This window comes from Vulpes vulpes, chromosome 1 (assembly GCF_048418805.1).
Source record: "Vulpes vulpes isolate BD-2025 chromosome 1, VulVul3, whole genome shotgun sequence".
NCBI classification, from domain to species: Eukaryota; Metazoa; Chordata; class Mammalia; order Carnivora; family Canidae; genus Vulpes; species Vulpes vulpes.
Genome location: NC_132780.1, coordinates 25,152,660 through 25,166,069, shown reverse-complemented (window position 1 = coordinate 25,166,069; position 13,410 = coordinate 25,152,660). Strand labels below are relative to the sequence as shown.

Genomic DNA, 13,410 nt, shown 5'->3' with positions numbered 1-13,410 from the left:
AGTGTTCAATAGAAGAGTCAAAAGCTGGCATCCATTCTTTCACCACTGAGTATAATGTTAGCTGTGGGTTTTCTGTAGGTATTTTTTGGACATTACCTTCCATACTTAGTTACATTATATTTTTCCTATACGTATGTGTGTATGTGTATATATATGTTTAATTTACATAAAATAGTGGCATTTAGGAGGGCATGTGATGAGTATTGGGTATTATACTGTATGTTGGCAAACTGAATTAAAAATAGTGATTTCTTTAAATTTGTTGCATTAACTGAGATAATCATGTCTTTTTTACTTTAAGAGTTTTTATCTAAAGTCATATATATTATTACTTTATTCCTGCATCCTCTCAATTGTTTCTTCCTTATATTTGCCCTTTTCTTTTCCTACATGGTGAAATTTGGCTTTTACCTTCAAGGATCTTTTTGTGGTCTTTGTCTGGTTTTAGTCTAGTAGTAACCACCTTGCAAAGGTGAATGCCCACATGAACGGTTATGTCATCAGCCTTCTCTCACATACTTGTTCACCATACATGATGTATTTCTTCCTGTAAACCTGGACTACTTTGCCAATTTGCTGACCTTTGTAGTGTCCTCACACAACCTGTACATCATCCTTTCATATGGGCATGGATCAAATGTTGTACTTCTGTCTCAGCTCTTTGGAAAGAGAGGAAGACACAGTCTTTCTGCGAATGTGGGAAGCTGGATTAAAATGCTTGTTATAGTTCTTGCTCTGTTTGGAAGTCACAAAAGGATTGAATTTCATTTTGGCTACTGGCAATTCAGCAATGGCAGTAAAAGGGAAGAGCCTTGTTTATTTTTTCCTTCATTCTATTAATGTCATTTTCTGTATTGATTAATTTTCATATCTTGAAATATATTTCTATTCATGTGAGAAGTCTCAATTTATCATGATGGATAATCCTCTTAATATGCTCCTAGATTTGGCTAGCAGGGATCTTTTTGAGGATTTTTTACATCTGTGGGTGGAGGATAGGGAAATCATGTCTATGTTTTCTGTGATATCTTTATCTGGCTTTGATGCCAGGGTAATATTGACATGAATGTTCCCTCTTATTTTTTGGAAGAGTTCGAAGATTGGTGATAAGTCTTTAAATGTTTTGTAGAAATCACTAGTAAAGCCCTTTAGTTCTGAGCTTTTCTTTGTTGGGGGTTTTTGATTACAGATTGTATCCCTTGATATAGATCTGTTGAGATTTTCTATTTCTTTGAGTACATTTTGGTACTCTGTTTCTAGGAAGTTGTTGATTTCATCTAGGTTATACAATTTGTTGGCATAAAACTGTTCATTGTATTCTCCTACAATCCTTTTTCTTTCTGGAAGGTCAGTGGTAATGTCTCCACATTGATTTCTGAATTTATTAATTTGAGTCTTGTCTCTTTTTCTTGGTCCATCTAGCTGAAGGATTGCCAACTTTCTTGATTTTTTGTAACATTTCTTATTGAGCAGATCTATTAGTGATGAACTTCTTTAGTTTTTCTTTATGTGAATGTTTCCCTTCACTTAAAAAATTCTACTAAAATACACATAACATAAAATTTACCATTTTAGCCATTTTAAAAAGCACAAGTCTGTGGCCTTAAGTACATTCATTTCACTGTGCAACTATTATGACCATCACACCACCCAGTTTTCTTGCAAAACTGAAAATCTATAATTATTAAATAATAATTTGACATTTCCCCCACCCTCAAGCCCTAGCATCCACAATTCTATATTTTTGTCTCTATATCAAGTACATAGAGTAATTAAATTCATAAAGTGGAATCATATAGTATATGTCCTTTTGCAACTGGCTCACTTTACTTAGCATAATGCTAAAAGGTTACTCCATGTTGTAGCATATGAAATTTCAGATGGATTTTTCTTTTTCTGAAAAAAATTGAAATTTTGAAAGAGACTGCATTTAATCTGTACAGTGTTGAAAGAGATTGCATTTATATGTAGTACTGACATTAAAAACATCAATTTATGAACACAAGATTCCTTTACATTTATTAATATCTTTATTAATTTTTTACCAACATTTTCTAGTTTTTGGTGTTGATGTCTTATGCCTCTCCACCCTGGTTAAAGTTTTCCTAGATTTTTACCCTTTCACAATTCTGTAATGATATTGTTTTCTTAATTTCCATTTTAAACTTTTCATTCTTACTGTATAAAAACACAGTATTTTTTGAGTGTTTTTATATCCTCCAACTTTGTTAAATATATTAATTGTAGTAGTTTTTGTGAAATCTTGAGGTTTTCTACATATGAGATTGTGTAATTTGTGAATGTTATTTTTCTTTTCAACTTTATGCTTTTGTATTTCTTCTTTAGGTAGGATTTTTCAGTACTATGCTAAATAGAAGTAGTGAAAGCAGGTATACTTTCCCTTGTCCTTGATCTACAAGGAAAGCTTTAGGTCTTTCACCATTAAATATAATAGCTGTAGGTTTTTCACATACAGCCTTTATTATGCTAAAGTGAATAACTTCTATTCCTGATTTTTTTTTTTTTTGAGGCTTCTTCTTTTTTTTTTTTTTTTAATTAAGAAAGATCACTAACGTTTGTCAAGTGCTTTTTTTTTTTTGGCATCCATTAAGGTGATCATGTGGGTTCCTTTTCCTTCATTTGGTCTTTGTAGTATATATATTGCATTGACAAGTTTTCATGTTGAATCAACCTTATAATCATTGCCCTAATTGGCCATGATATATAATCCTTTTAAAGTGCTGTTGAGTTGTTTACTATCTTGTAGACGATTTTTGTATCAGTATTCATAAGGGACATTTAGTCCATAGTGTTCTTTTCTTGTAGTGTCTTTGTCTGGCTTTGGAACCAGTATAATAGGGACCCTCTAGAATAAGTGAGGAAGCATCCACTACTCTTCAGTTGTTTGGAAGGATTGGTGAAGAATGACCTTAATTCTGTGAATGATTATTAGAATTCAACATGAGGGAATCTAATCCAGAGAATTTAGTTGTTGCAAGGCTTTTTTGATAATAAATTCAATATTATGACTTTCACATCTTTCTTCAAAGATTTGGCAGAATGCAATTTCTAGAGTTTGTGCCTTTCTTTTAGGTTATCAAATTTATTGATGTACAATTGTAAATAATACTGTTTTAAGCCTTTTATCTCCATAAAATTGGTAGTAATGTTCCCTTTGTCATTTCCAATTTTACTTTTTATTCAAATTTCATTTAGATATTTGTTTCAGGTATACAATATAGTGATTCAGCACTTCTGGAATACAAAAATACTAATTTAAAGGGATAGATGCACTCCAATTTTACTTAAAAAATTTTTTTTGAGACAACAGTTGATCTAGCTAAAGTTTCCTCCTATTGTTGGTCTTGTAGGCTTTTCTGGCTTATTGAGTTCTCATTGTAATAGATTTAAAGTATACAATGTGTTGCTTTGATACATGTATATATTGGGAAAGGATTCCTACAATCAAGTTAAATAACACACCCATCACTTCATATAGCTTTTTGTATAGGAACACTTAAATTCTACTCTCTTAGCAAATTTTTTTTAAAGATTTTATTTATTTATTCATAGAGACAGAAAGAGAGAGAGAGAGGCAGAGACACAGGCAGAGGGAGAAGCAGGCTCCATGCAGAGAGCCTGATGTGGGACTCGATCCAGGGTCTCCAGGATCATGCCCTGGGCTGCAGGCGACGCTAAACTGCTGCGCCACCGGGGCTGCCCTCTCTTAGCAAATTTTAATGACACATACAGTATTATCAACTATACTTACCATGTTATAACTTAAATCTTTAGACTTTATTCATCTTATAGCTTTAAGTTTTACCCTTTTAGAAACCTCTTCCAATTTCCACCACCATCCCATCTCAGGGAACCATTATTCTACCTTTTCTTTTTTTTTAAATAGATTCCACATATAAGTGATGCCATGTAGTGTTTGCCTTTCTCATTTGGCTTATTTCATTTAGCATAATGCCCTCCAGGTTCATCCATGTTATTGTAAATGGCAGGAATTACTTCTTTTTAAGATTGAATAATATCTGTGTGTTTGAGAGAGAGAGAGATATACAAAATTTTCTTTATCCTTTCATCTGTGATGGGACAGTTAGGTTCTTTCCATATCTGGACTATTGTGAATAATGCTGTGATGAACATGAGATAATCAGGAGGTAATGATTTTATTTCCTTTGAATATATATACCTAGAAGTGGAACTGCTAGATTGTATCATAGTCTTATTTTTAATTTCTTGGGCATCTCCATACTGTTTTCAGTATTGGCTATACCAATTTACATGCCACCAGCAGTGCACAAAGATTTCCTTTTCTCTGTATCCTCACCAGCATTTGTTATTTCTTATATTTTTGATAGTAGACATCCAAACAGGTGATATCTTATTGGGGTTTTGATTTGCATTTCCCAGGTGATTAATCATGTTGAGCACCTTTATTTATCTGTTGACAATTTGTCTTTTCTGGGGGAAAATGTCTTAGTTATTTTACATATTTAAGTTTTAATTGAGTTATTTTTTTCTATTGAATCGTATGAGTTTTTGTATTTTGCATATTAACTTTTATCTGATATGTGGCTTGCAGTTGTATTCTCCTATTCCATAGGTTGCTTCTTCATTTTGTGTGTAGTTACCTTTACTATGCAGCAGCTTTTTCGTTTGATACAGGACTCCTCCCTATTAGTTTTGCTTTTCTTGCCTTTGTTTTGTTGTCACATCAAAAAGAACATTTTTGAAAACATTGTGAAGGAGCTTACCCTCTACATTTTCTGCTGGGGGTTTTAAGTATTCAGGGCCTATGTTCAACTCTTTTTTTTTTTTCCTATGTTCAACTCTTTAATCTATTTTTAGTTGATTTTTGCCTATGGTGTAAGATAGGGGTCCAAGTATCCTTCTTTTGCATATGTTTATCCAGTTTTCTTAACACCTTTTGTTGAAGAAACTATCTTTGTCTCATTGTGCCTTTTTGATTCCTTTTTGAAAGTTAACTGAATATATATGCATGGATTTATTTCTGGGCTCTCTGTTGCATTAATTTATATATCTGTTTTTATACAAATATCCTACTGCTTTGATTACTATAGCTTTGTAATATGGTTTGAAATCAGGAAGTGTGATGCTTCCACTTTTGTTCTTTCTCAGAGTTGCTTTGGCTATTCAGGGACTTTGTGGTTCCATCCAAGTTTCAGGACTCTTATTTCTGTGGAAAAGTGCTATTGGAATTTTAATGGGGATTGCATTGAATCTGAAGATCATTCTGAATAGTATAGACATTTTCGCAATACTCTTCCAACCCATGAACACAGAATATCTTTCCATTTATTTGTGTCCTCAGTTTCTTTCATCAGTTTTGTAGTTTGAGTATACAGATCTTTCACATCCTTGGATAAATTTATTCCTAAGTATTTTATTTTTTTCATGCTATTGGAGATAATATTTTAAGTTCTCTTTCCATGATTATGCTGTTGGTGTATGTAATGCAGCTGATTTTTTTGTATATGGACTTTGCATTCTGTAAATCTACTGAATTTATTAATTTAAATTTTTTTGTGGAATCTTAATGGTTTTCTATATGACATCATGTCATCTGCAAGCACAATTTAATCTTCCTTTTCAATTTAGTTCCCTTTTAATTCTTTTTCTTAATTTCTTTTGCTAGGACTTCCAGAATTATGTTGAATTAATGTGGCTACAGTGGGCCTATACTAGGATCATTGATTTGGGGCTTAGTTCTTCTTTTTCATGTTCTTTTAGGTGTAAAGTTAGGTTGTTCATTTGAGATATTTTAATGTAGGCATTTATTGCTGTAAACTTCCCTCTTGGAACTGTTTTTGTCACGTTTCACAAATTTTTGTATGTTGTATTTTCATTTTAATTTGTTTCAAGATATTTTTAAATTTTCCCTTTGATTTCTTCTTTTGACCCATTTGTTGTTCAGGAGCATGTTTAATCTCCACATATTTGTGCATTTTGTGGTTTTCCTTCTGTTGATTTCTAGTGTCCTATCATTATGTTTGGAAAAGATACTTGGAATAATTTAAGTTTTTAAAAATTTGTTAAGACTTGTGGCCTAATATATGATCTATTCTGGAGATGTTCCATGTATGTTTGAGAAGAATGTGTATTCTGCTGTTGGATGGAATGTTCTGTATATATATTAGGTCCATCTGGTCTGCTATATAGTTTAAGTCAAATGTTTTCTTACTGATTTTCTTTCTGAGGTATGTATCCATTGTTGAAAGTGGAAAATTAAAGTTCCCTACTGTTATTGTATTGCTGTTTCTCCCTTCAAATCTGTTAATATTTGCTTTATATATTTAGGTGCTCCTGTGTTGGGTGCATAAATATTTATATTTGTTATGTCCTCGTGATGAATTTACCTCTTCATCATTATATAATCACCTTCTTTGTTTCTATAGGCCCACTGTAGCCACATTAATTCAACATAATTAGTCTGTTTTGTCTGATACAAATACAGCTATCCTTGCTTTCTTTTGGTTTCCATTTGCATGGAATATCTTCTATCCAACTTTAGTCTGTATGTGTCATTGAAGCTCGTGAGTCCTTTTGGTAGCATATAGTTGGGTCTCTCTCTCTCTCTTAATCCATTTAGCTACTCTGTCTTTTGATTGGAGTTTTTAATCTACTTACACATAGAGTAATTATTAATAGGTAAGACTCAGATTGGCATTGTATTAATTGTTTTCTGGTTCTTTAGGAAATCCCTTATTCATTTCTTCATGTTTTCCTTTGTGAGTTCATGATTTTTCCATAGTGGTATTCTTTGATACTCTTCTCTCTCATTTGTGTATCTACTATAGAGTTTTGTTTTGAAAGTATCATGAGATTTAGATAAAACATCTTAAAACTGATGATTTTGAGATAATTTCAAATACAAAGCTCTACATTTTAATACTCTTTTCATTTTGTTTGCATCTTTTAGTATTGTATATGCCTTAAAAAGGTATTGTAGTTATTGTTGTTTTTTAGTCTTTGTACTAAAGTGATAATGGATTTACCCATCACCTTTACAATATTATTCTGAATTACACATTTATCAATTAGTTTAATACTTTCATGGTTGTTTTATTTTAGAATGGCAAATTCCCGTCTCCCTTTAACAACTCTTGTATGAAGTTCTTCAGCTTTTTTTTTTAAGATTTTATTTATTTATTCATGAGAGAGAGAGAGAGAGAGAAAGAGAGAGAGAGAGGCACACGCAGACACAGGCAGAGGGAGAAGCAGGCTCCACATAGGGAGCCTGACGTGGGACTCGATCCTGGGTCTCCAGGATCAGGCCCTGGGCTGAAGGCAGTGCTAAACCGCTGAGCCACCCGGGTCTTCAGCTTTTCTCTTTGAAACTCTGTCTCCAAGTTTTGAAGAATTTTGCTGGATAGAGTATGCTCAGGGCAAGTTTATTCTTCTACCACTTTGAATGTGCATTATCCTACTCCCTACTGGCCTGCAGCATTTCTGCTGAAAAATCTACTGATAGCTCTATGGAGAGTCCCATGTTTGGAACAAGCCACTTTCTCTTGCTACTTTTAAGATTCTTTGCATTTTTTTTAAACTTTTGACAGTTTCATCATAATGTCTCTTTATGGCTCTCTTTAGAGTCATTGTGTTGTTTTTGGGCTTCCTTCATTTGGATTTGTTTCTTTTCCCAGGTAAGGGTAGTTTTCAGCCATCATTTTTCTTTTTAATCATGTTAAGTGTATTCTTTAATCTCCATCACCCATCTTACCCATTCCCACAACTCACATCCTCTCTGGGAACCAGCAGTGTGTTCTCTGTAGTTAAGAGTCTCTCTCTCTCTCTCTCTCTCTCTCTCTTTTTTTTTTTGTCTCTTTTTTTTCCTTCGCTTGTTGCTTTAGTTTCATAAATTCTACAGAAAAGTGAGATTATGTGGTATTTGTCTTTCTCTGACCAACTTGTTTTCCTTAGCATAATACTCTATAGCTCTATCCATTTCATTGCAAATGGCAGGATTTCAAGCTTTTTTTTATAGCTGAATAATACTGCATTGGGAATGTATATATCCTATCTTTGTTGTTCTATAAGTCTCTTCCTTCCTCCCTTCTCCCTTCCTCCCTACTTAAATTTATTTTGCCAACATATAGTATAACACCCAGTGCTCATCACATCACGTACCCTCCTTAGTGCCCGTCACCCAGTTACCCCATCCTCCCATCACTCCCCTCCAGCAACCCTGTTTGTTTCCCAGAGCTAGGAGTCTCTCATGGTTTGTCTTCCTCTATGATTTTTTTCCCACACAGTTTTCCTCCTTCCCTTACGGTCACTTTCACTATTTCTTATATTCTGCATATGAGTAAAACCATATGATTGTCCTTCTCTGATTGACTTATTTCACTCAGCATAATACCCTCCAGTTCCATCCACGTCAATATAAATGGTGGGTATTCATCCTGTCTGATGGCTGAGTAATATTCCATTCTATATATACACCACATCTTCTTTATCCATTATTCTGTCAGAGGATATACAGCTCTTTCCACAGTTTGGCTATTTGGACACTGCTGCTATGACCATTGAGGAGCAGGTGTCCTATTGTTTCACTACATCTGTATCTTTGGGATAAATACCCAGTAGTGCAATTGTTGAGTCGTAGGGTAGCTCTATTTTCAACTTTCTGAAGAAACTGTTTTCCACAGTGGCTGCACCAGTTTGTATTCCCCCCAGCAGTGCAAGAGGGTTCCCCTTTCTCCACATCCTTGCCAACATTTGTTTTCTGTCTTACTAATTTTCAGTCTCATTCTCACTAAAGTGGTATAAAGTGGTATCTCATGGTGGTTTTGTAGTTCCCTGATGGCAAGTGACATGGAGTATTTTTTCGTATGCCTACTGGCCATGTGTAGGTCGTTTTTGGAGAAATTTCTGTTCATGTCTTCTGCTCATTTCATGACTGGATTGTTTGTTTTTTGGGGGTGTGGAGATTGATACATTCTTTTTTTTTTAAGATTTTATTTATTTGTTCATGAGAGAGACAGAGAGGCAGAAACATAGGCAGAGGGAGAAGCAGGCTCCTTGCAGGGAGCCTGATGTGGGACTCGATCCCGGATCTCCAGGATCACGCCCTAGGCTGAAGGTGGTGCTAAACTGCTGAGTCAGGCTGCCCATAACATGTTCTTTATAGATCTTGGATACTAGCCCTTTCTCTGATATGTCATTTGCAGATATCTTCTCCCATTCTGTAGGTTGCCTTTTAGTTTTGTTTCTTTTGCTGTGCAGAAGCTTTTTATCTTGATGAAGTCCCAATAATTCATTTCTTTTGTTTCCTGCTGTTAGAGATGTGTCTTGCAAGAAGTGCTGTGGCCGAGGTTCAAAAGGTTTGCTGCCTGTGTTCTCTAGGATTTTGACGAATTTCTGTCTCACATTTAGATCTTTCATCCATTTTGAGTTTATCTTTGTATGTGGTGTAAGAGAATGGTCATCCTTTTGCATGTGGCTTTCCAAATTTCCCAACACCATTTTGTGGAAGAGACTTTTTTTCCATTGGATATTCTTTCCTGCTTTGTCAAAGATGAGTTGACCATAGAGTTGAGGGTCCATTCCTGGGTTCTCTATTCTGTTCCATTGATCTACGTCTCTGTTTTTGTGCCAGTACCATGCTATCTTGATGATCACAGCTTTGTAGTACAACTTGAAGTCCAGTATTGTGATGCCCCCAGCATTGGTTTTCTTTTTCAACATTCCTCTGGCTATTCAGGGTCTTTTCTGGTTCCATACAAATCTTAGGATTATTTATTATTTATTCCTTGGTTAGGTTTATTCCTAGGTATCTTATGGGTTTTGGTGCAATTGTAAATGGGATCAATTCCTTAATTTCTCTTTCTTCAGTCTCATTATTAGAAATGCAACTGATTTCTGTGCATTGATTTTTGTGTCTTGCCATATAGCTGATTTGCTGTGAGTTTTAGCAATTTTGGGGTGAAGTCTGTTAGGTTCTCCATATGTAGTATCATGTAATCCGTGAAGAGTGAGAGTTTGACTTCTTTGCCAGTTTCAATGCCTTTTATTTCTTTGTGTCATCTGATTGCTGAGGCTAGGACTTTTAGTACTGTAGTGAACAACAGTGGTGAGAAAGGGCATCCCTGTAATGTTCCTGACCTTAGGGGAAAAGCTCTCAGGTTTTCCCCACTGAGAATGGTATCTGCTGTGGGCTATTATGATATTGAAGTATGTTCCCTCTATCCCTACACTGAGGAGCTTTAATCAAGAAAGGATGCTGTATTTTGTCAAATGGTTTTTCTACATCAATTGAGAGGATCATATGGTTCTAGTCTTGTCTTTTATTAATGTGATCTTTAACACTGATTTTTCAAATATTGAATCACCCTGGTATCCCAGAAATAAATCCCACTTGGTCCTAGTGAATAATCCTTTTAATGTACTGTTGGATCCTACTGACTAGTATCTTGGTGAGAATTTTTGCATACCTGTTCATCAGGGACATTGGTCTATAATTCTCCTTTCTGATGGGATCTTTGGTTTTGGGATCCAGGGACTGTTGGCCTTATATGAGTTTGGAAGCTTTCCTTCCATTTCTATCTTTTGGAACAGCTTCAGTAGAATAGGCATTATTTCTTATTTAAATGTTTGGTAGATTCCTCTGGGAAGCCATCTGGTCCTGGACTCTTGTTTCTTGGGAGGTTTTTGATGACTACTTCAATTTCTTTGCTGGTTATGGGTCTGTTCAGGTTTTCTATTTCTTCCTGTTTCAGTGTTGGTAGTTTGTAAGTTTCCAGAAATACATCCATTTCTTCCAGATTGCCTAGTTTGTTGGCATATAGTTGCTAATAATATATTCTTAAAATCATTTTATTTCCTTGGTGTTGGTTGTGAGCTCCCCTTTCATTCCTGATTTTAATTTGTCTTTTTTCTTTTTAATAGGTATGGCTAGGAGTTTATTGATCTTATTCTTTCAAAGAAGCAGCTCCTAGTTTTGCCAATCTGTTCTGTTCTTCTGGTCTCTATTTCATTGAGTTCTGCTCTAATCTTTATTATCTCTCTTCTGCTTGGTTTAGGCTTTATTTGCTGTTCTTTCTCTAGCTCCTTTAGGTGTAAGGTGAGCTTGTTTTTCCAATTTTTTGAGACAGACTTGCATTGCAGTGTATTTCCCTCTTAGTTCCTTGCTGTATCCCAAAGGTTTTGAACAGTTGTGCACTCATTTTCATTAGTTTGCATGAATCTGTTTAATTCTTCTCTAATTTCCAGGTTGACCCATTCATTCTTTAGTAGGATACTCTTTAACCTCCAAGTGTTTGAATTCCTTCCAAATTTCTTCTTGTGATCGAGTTCTAGTTTCAAAGCATTGTGTTCTGAAAATATGCAGGGGGAAATCCCAGTCTTTTGGTATCGGTTGAGACCTGATTTGTGGCCCATTGTGTGGTTCTGGTTCCATGTGCAGTTGAGAAGAATGTGTATTCAGTTGCATTCGGATGGAAAGTTCTGTATGTTTCTGTGAAATCCATTTGGTCCAGTGTGCCATTCAAGGCCCTTGTCTCTCTGGTAATGTTTCTGATTGGAAGATCTGTCTTTTGCCAAGAGTGCCATGCTGAAGTCTCCCACTATTAATGTATTTTTATCTATGTATTTACTTTGGTTATTAATTGGTTGATGTAATTGGCTGCTCCCAAATTAGGGGTATAAATATCATGATTGTTGGGTCTTCTTGTGGGATAGACCCTTTAAGTATGATATGGAGTCCCTCTTCATCTCCTACTACAGTTTTTGGTATAAAATCTAATTTATCTGATCTGAAGATTGCCACCCCAGCTTTCTTTTGAGGACCATTTGAATGGTACATGGTTCTCTACCCCCTCACTTTCAGTTTGGAGGTGTTCCTTAGGTCTAAAATGAGTCTCTTGTAGATAGCATATGGATGAGTCTTGTTTTTTTATCCAGTCTGATACCCTGCATCTTGATGAGATCATTTAGCCCATTTGGGTTCAGAGTAACTACTGAAAGATATGAATTTAGTGTTATCATATTACCTATACAGCCCCTGTTTCTGTGGATTGTTTCTTTGGGCTCCCTCTTTCTCTTACAGGGTCCCCCTTCATATTTTTTTGCAGAGACGGTTTGATGGTCACATATTCTTTGTTTCTGTGTATCCTGGAAGCTCTTTATCTCTCCTTCCATTCTGAATGACAGCCTTGATGGATAAAGTATTTTTGGCTGCATGTTCTTCTCATTTAGAAGAATATATCATGCCAGCCCTTTCTGGCATGCCAGGTCTCTGTTGATAGGTATGCTGTTAATTTGGCATTTCTCTCCATATAAACTTTATCTTAGACATTTTCAAACTTCACTATTACACGTCAAGGTGTTTGATCGGGTTTTGATATTTTTTTGTTGGGGGGATACCCTCTATCTCTTGGATCTGAATGCCTATTTAGGGAACTAGATTCCAAGTTTAGGGAAGTTCTCAGCTATGATTTGTTCAAATACACTTTGTCGTTTTCTCTCTATATACCTCTTCTGGCATCCCAATAAGACAAATACTATTCCTTCTTACGCTATCATTTATTTCCCGAAGTCTTTCCTCATTTTCTCTTTGTTCCTCAGCTTCCTTCCTTTCCATCAACTTGTCTTCTATGTCACTCTCTCTTCCACCTCATTCACCCTAGCAGTTAGAGCATCCAATTTGGACTGCATTTCAGTTAAAGTATTTTTAATTTCAGCCTGATTAGAGATTCTCTTACTACAGAATTGAGATCTATTGTCCTTTATGCTTTTTTTCCACAGCCACAGTAATTTTATAATTGTACTTCTGAATTGTTATCTCTCACATCCCACTTAAATCCATATCAAGTAGGTTTGTGATAGTATTACTATGGTTCCTTCTTTTGTGGTGACTTCTTCCTTCTAGTCATTTTGTCCAGTGCAGAATGGCTGTATGAGCAAGCAGAGTCAAAAATATCAGCCACAACCTAATATACCCTAGACAATTCCAGAGAGGTCAGAGACTAGAAAATAAATAATAGGCCACAATAAAACAAAAGGACCATGAAAGTGAAAATTTTAAAAAATAGTGAGAATTTAAAAAAAAAAAACAGTGGAAGTGGTGGTGGAGAGAGAATATAGTCTCACAGAGTGGACGTAGAGGGTGATCCTCTTGGTAGTAGGTGTATTTTGTTCTGTATGTTAGAAGATGCTGAACTCCAAATTTATATAACCAGCAAAACTTTATATAGAGACCCAACATCGATCACAAAAACAGAAACAAGATAAAAGAGGGGGGCAGAAGGGACACCTGGGTGGCTCAGTGGTTGAGCATCTGCCTTTGGCTCAGGGCATGATCCTGGAGTCCTGGGATCGAGTCCCACATTGCGCTCTCTGCATGGAACCTGCTTCTCCCTCTGCCTATGTCTCTGCCTC

At 35.5% G+C, this 13,410-nt stretch overlaps 1 pseudogene; it reads right to left on the bottom strand.

Moving 5' to 3' along the window:
- The window catches only part of LOC140599306 (large ribosomal subunit protein uL24-like), a 38,635-nt pseudogene continuing 25,225 nt past the window's right edge, over positions 1-13,410 (bottom strand).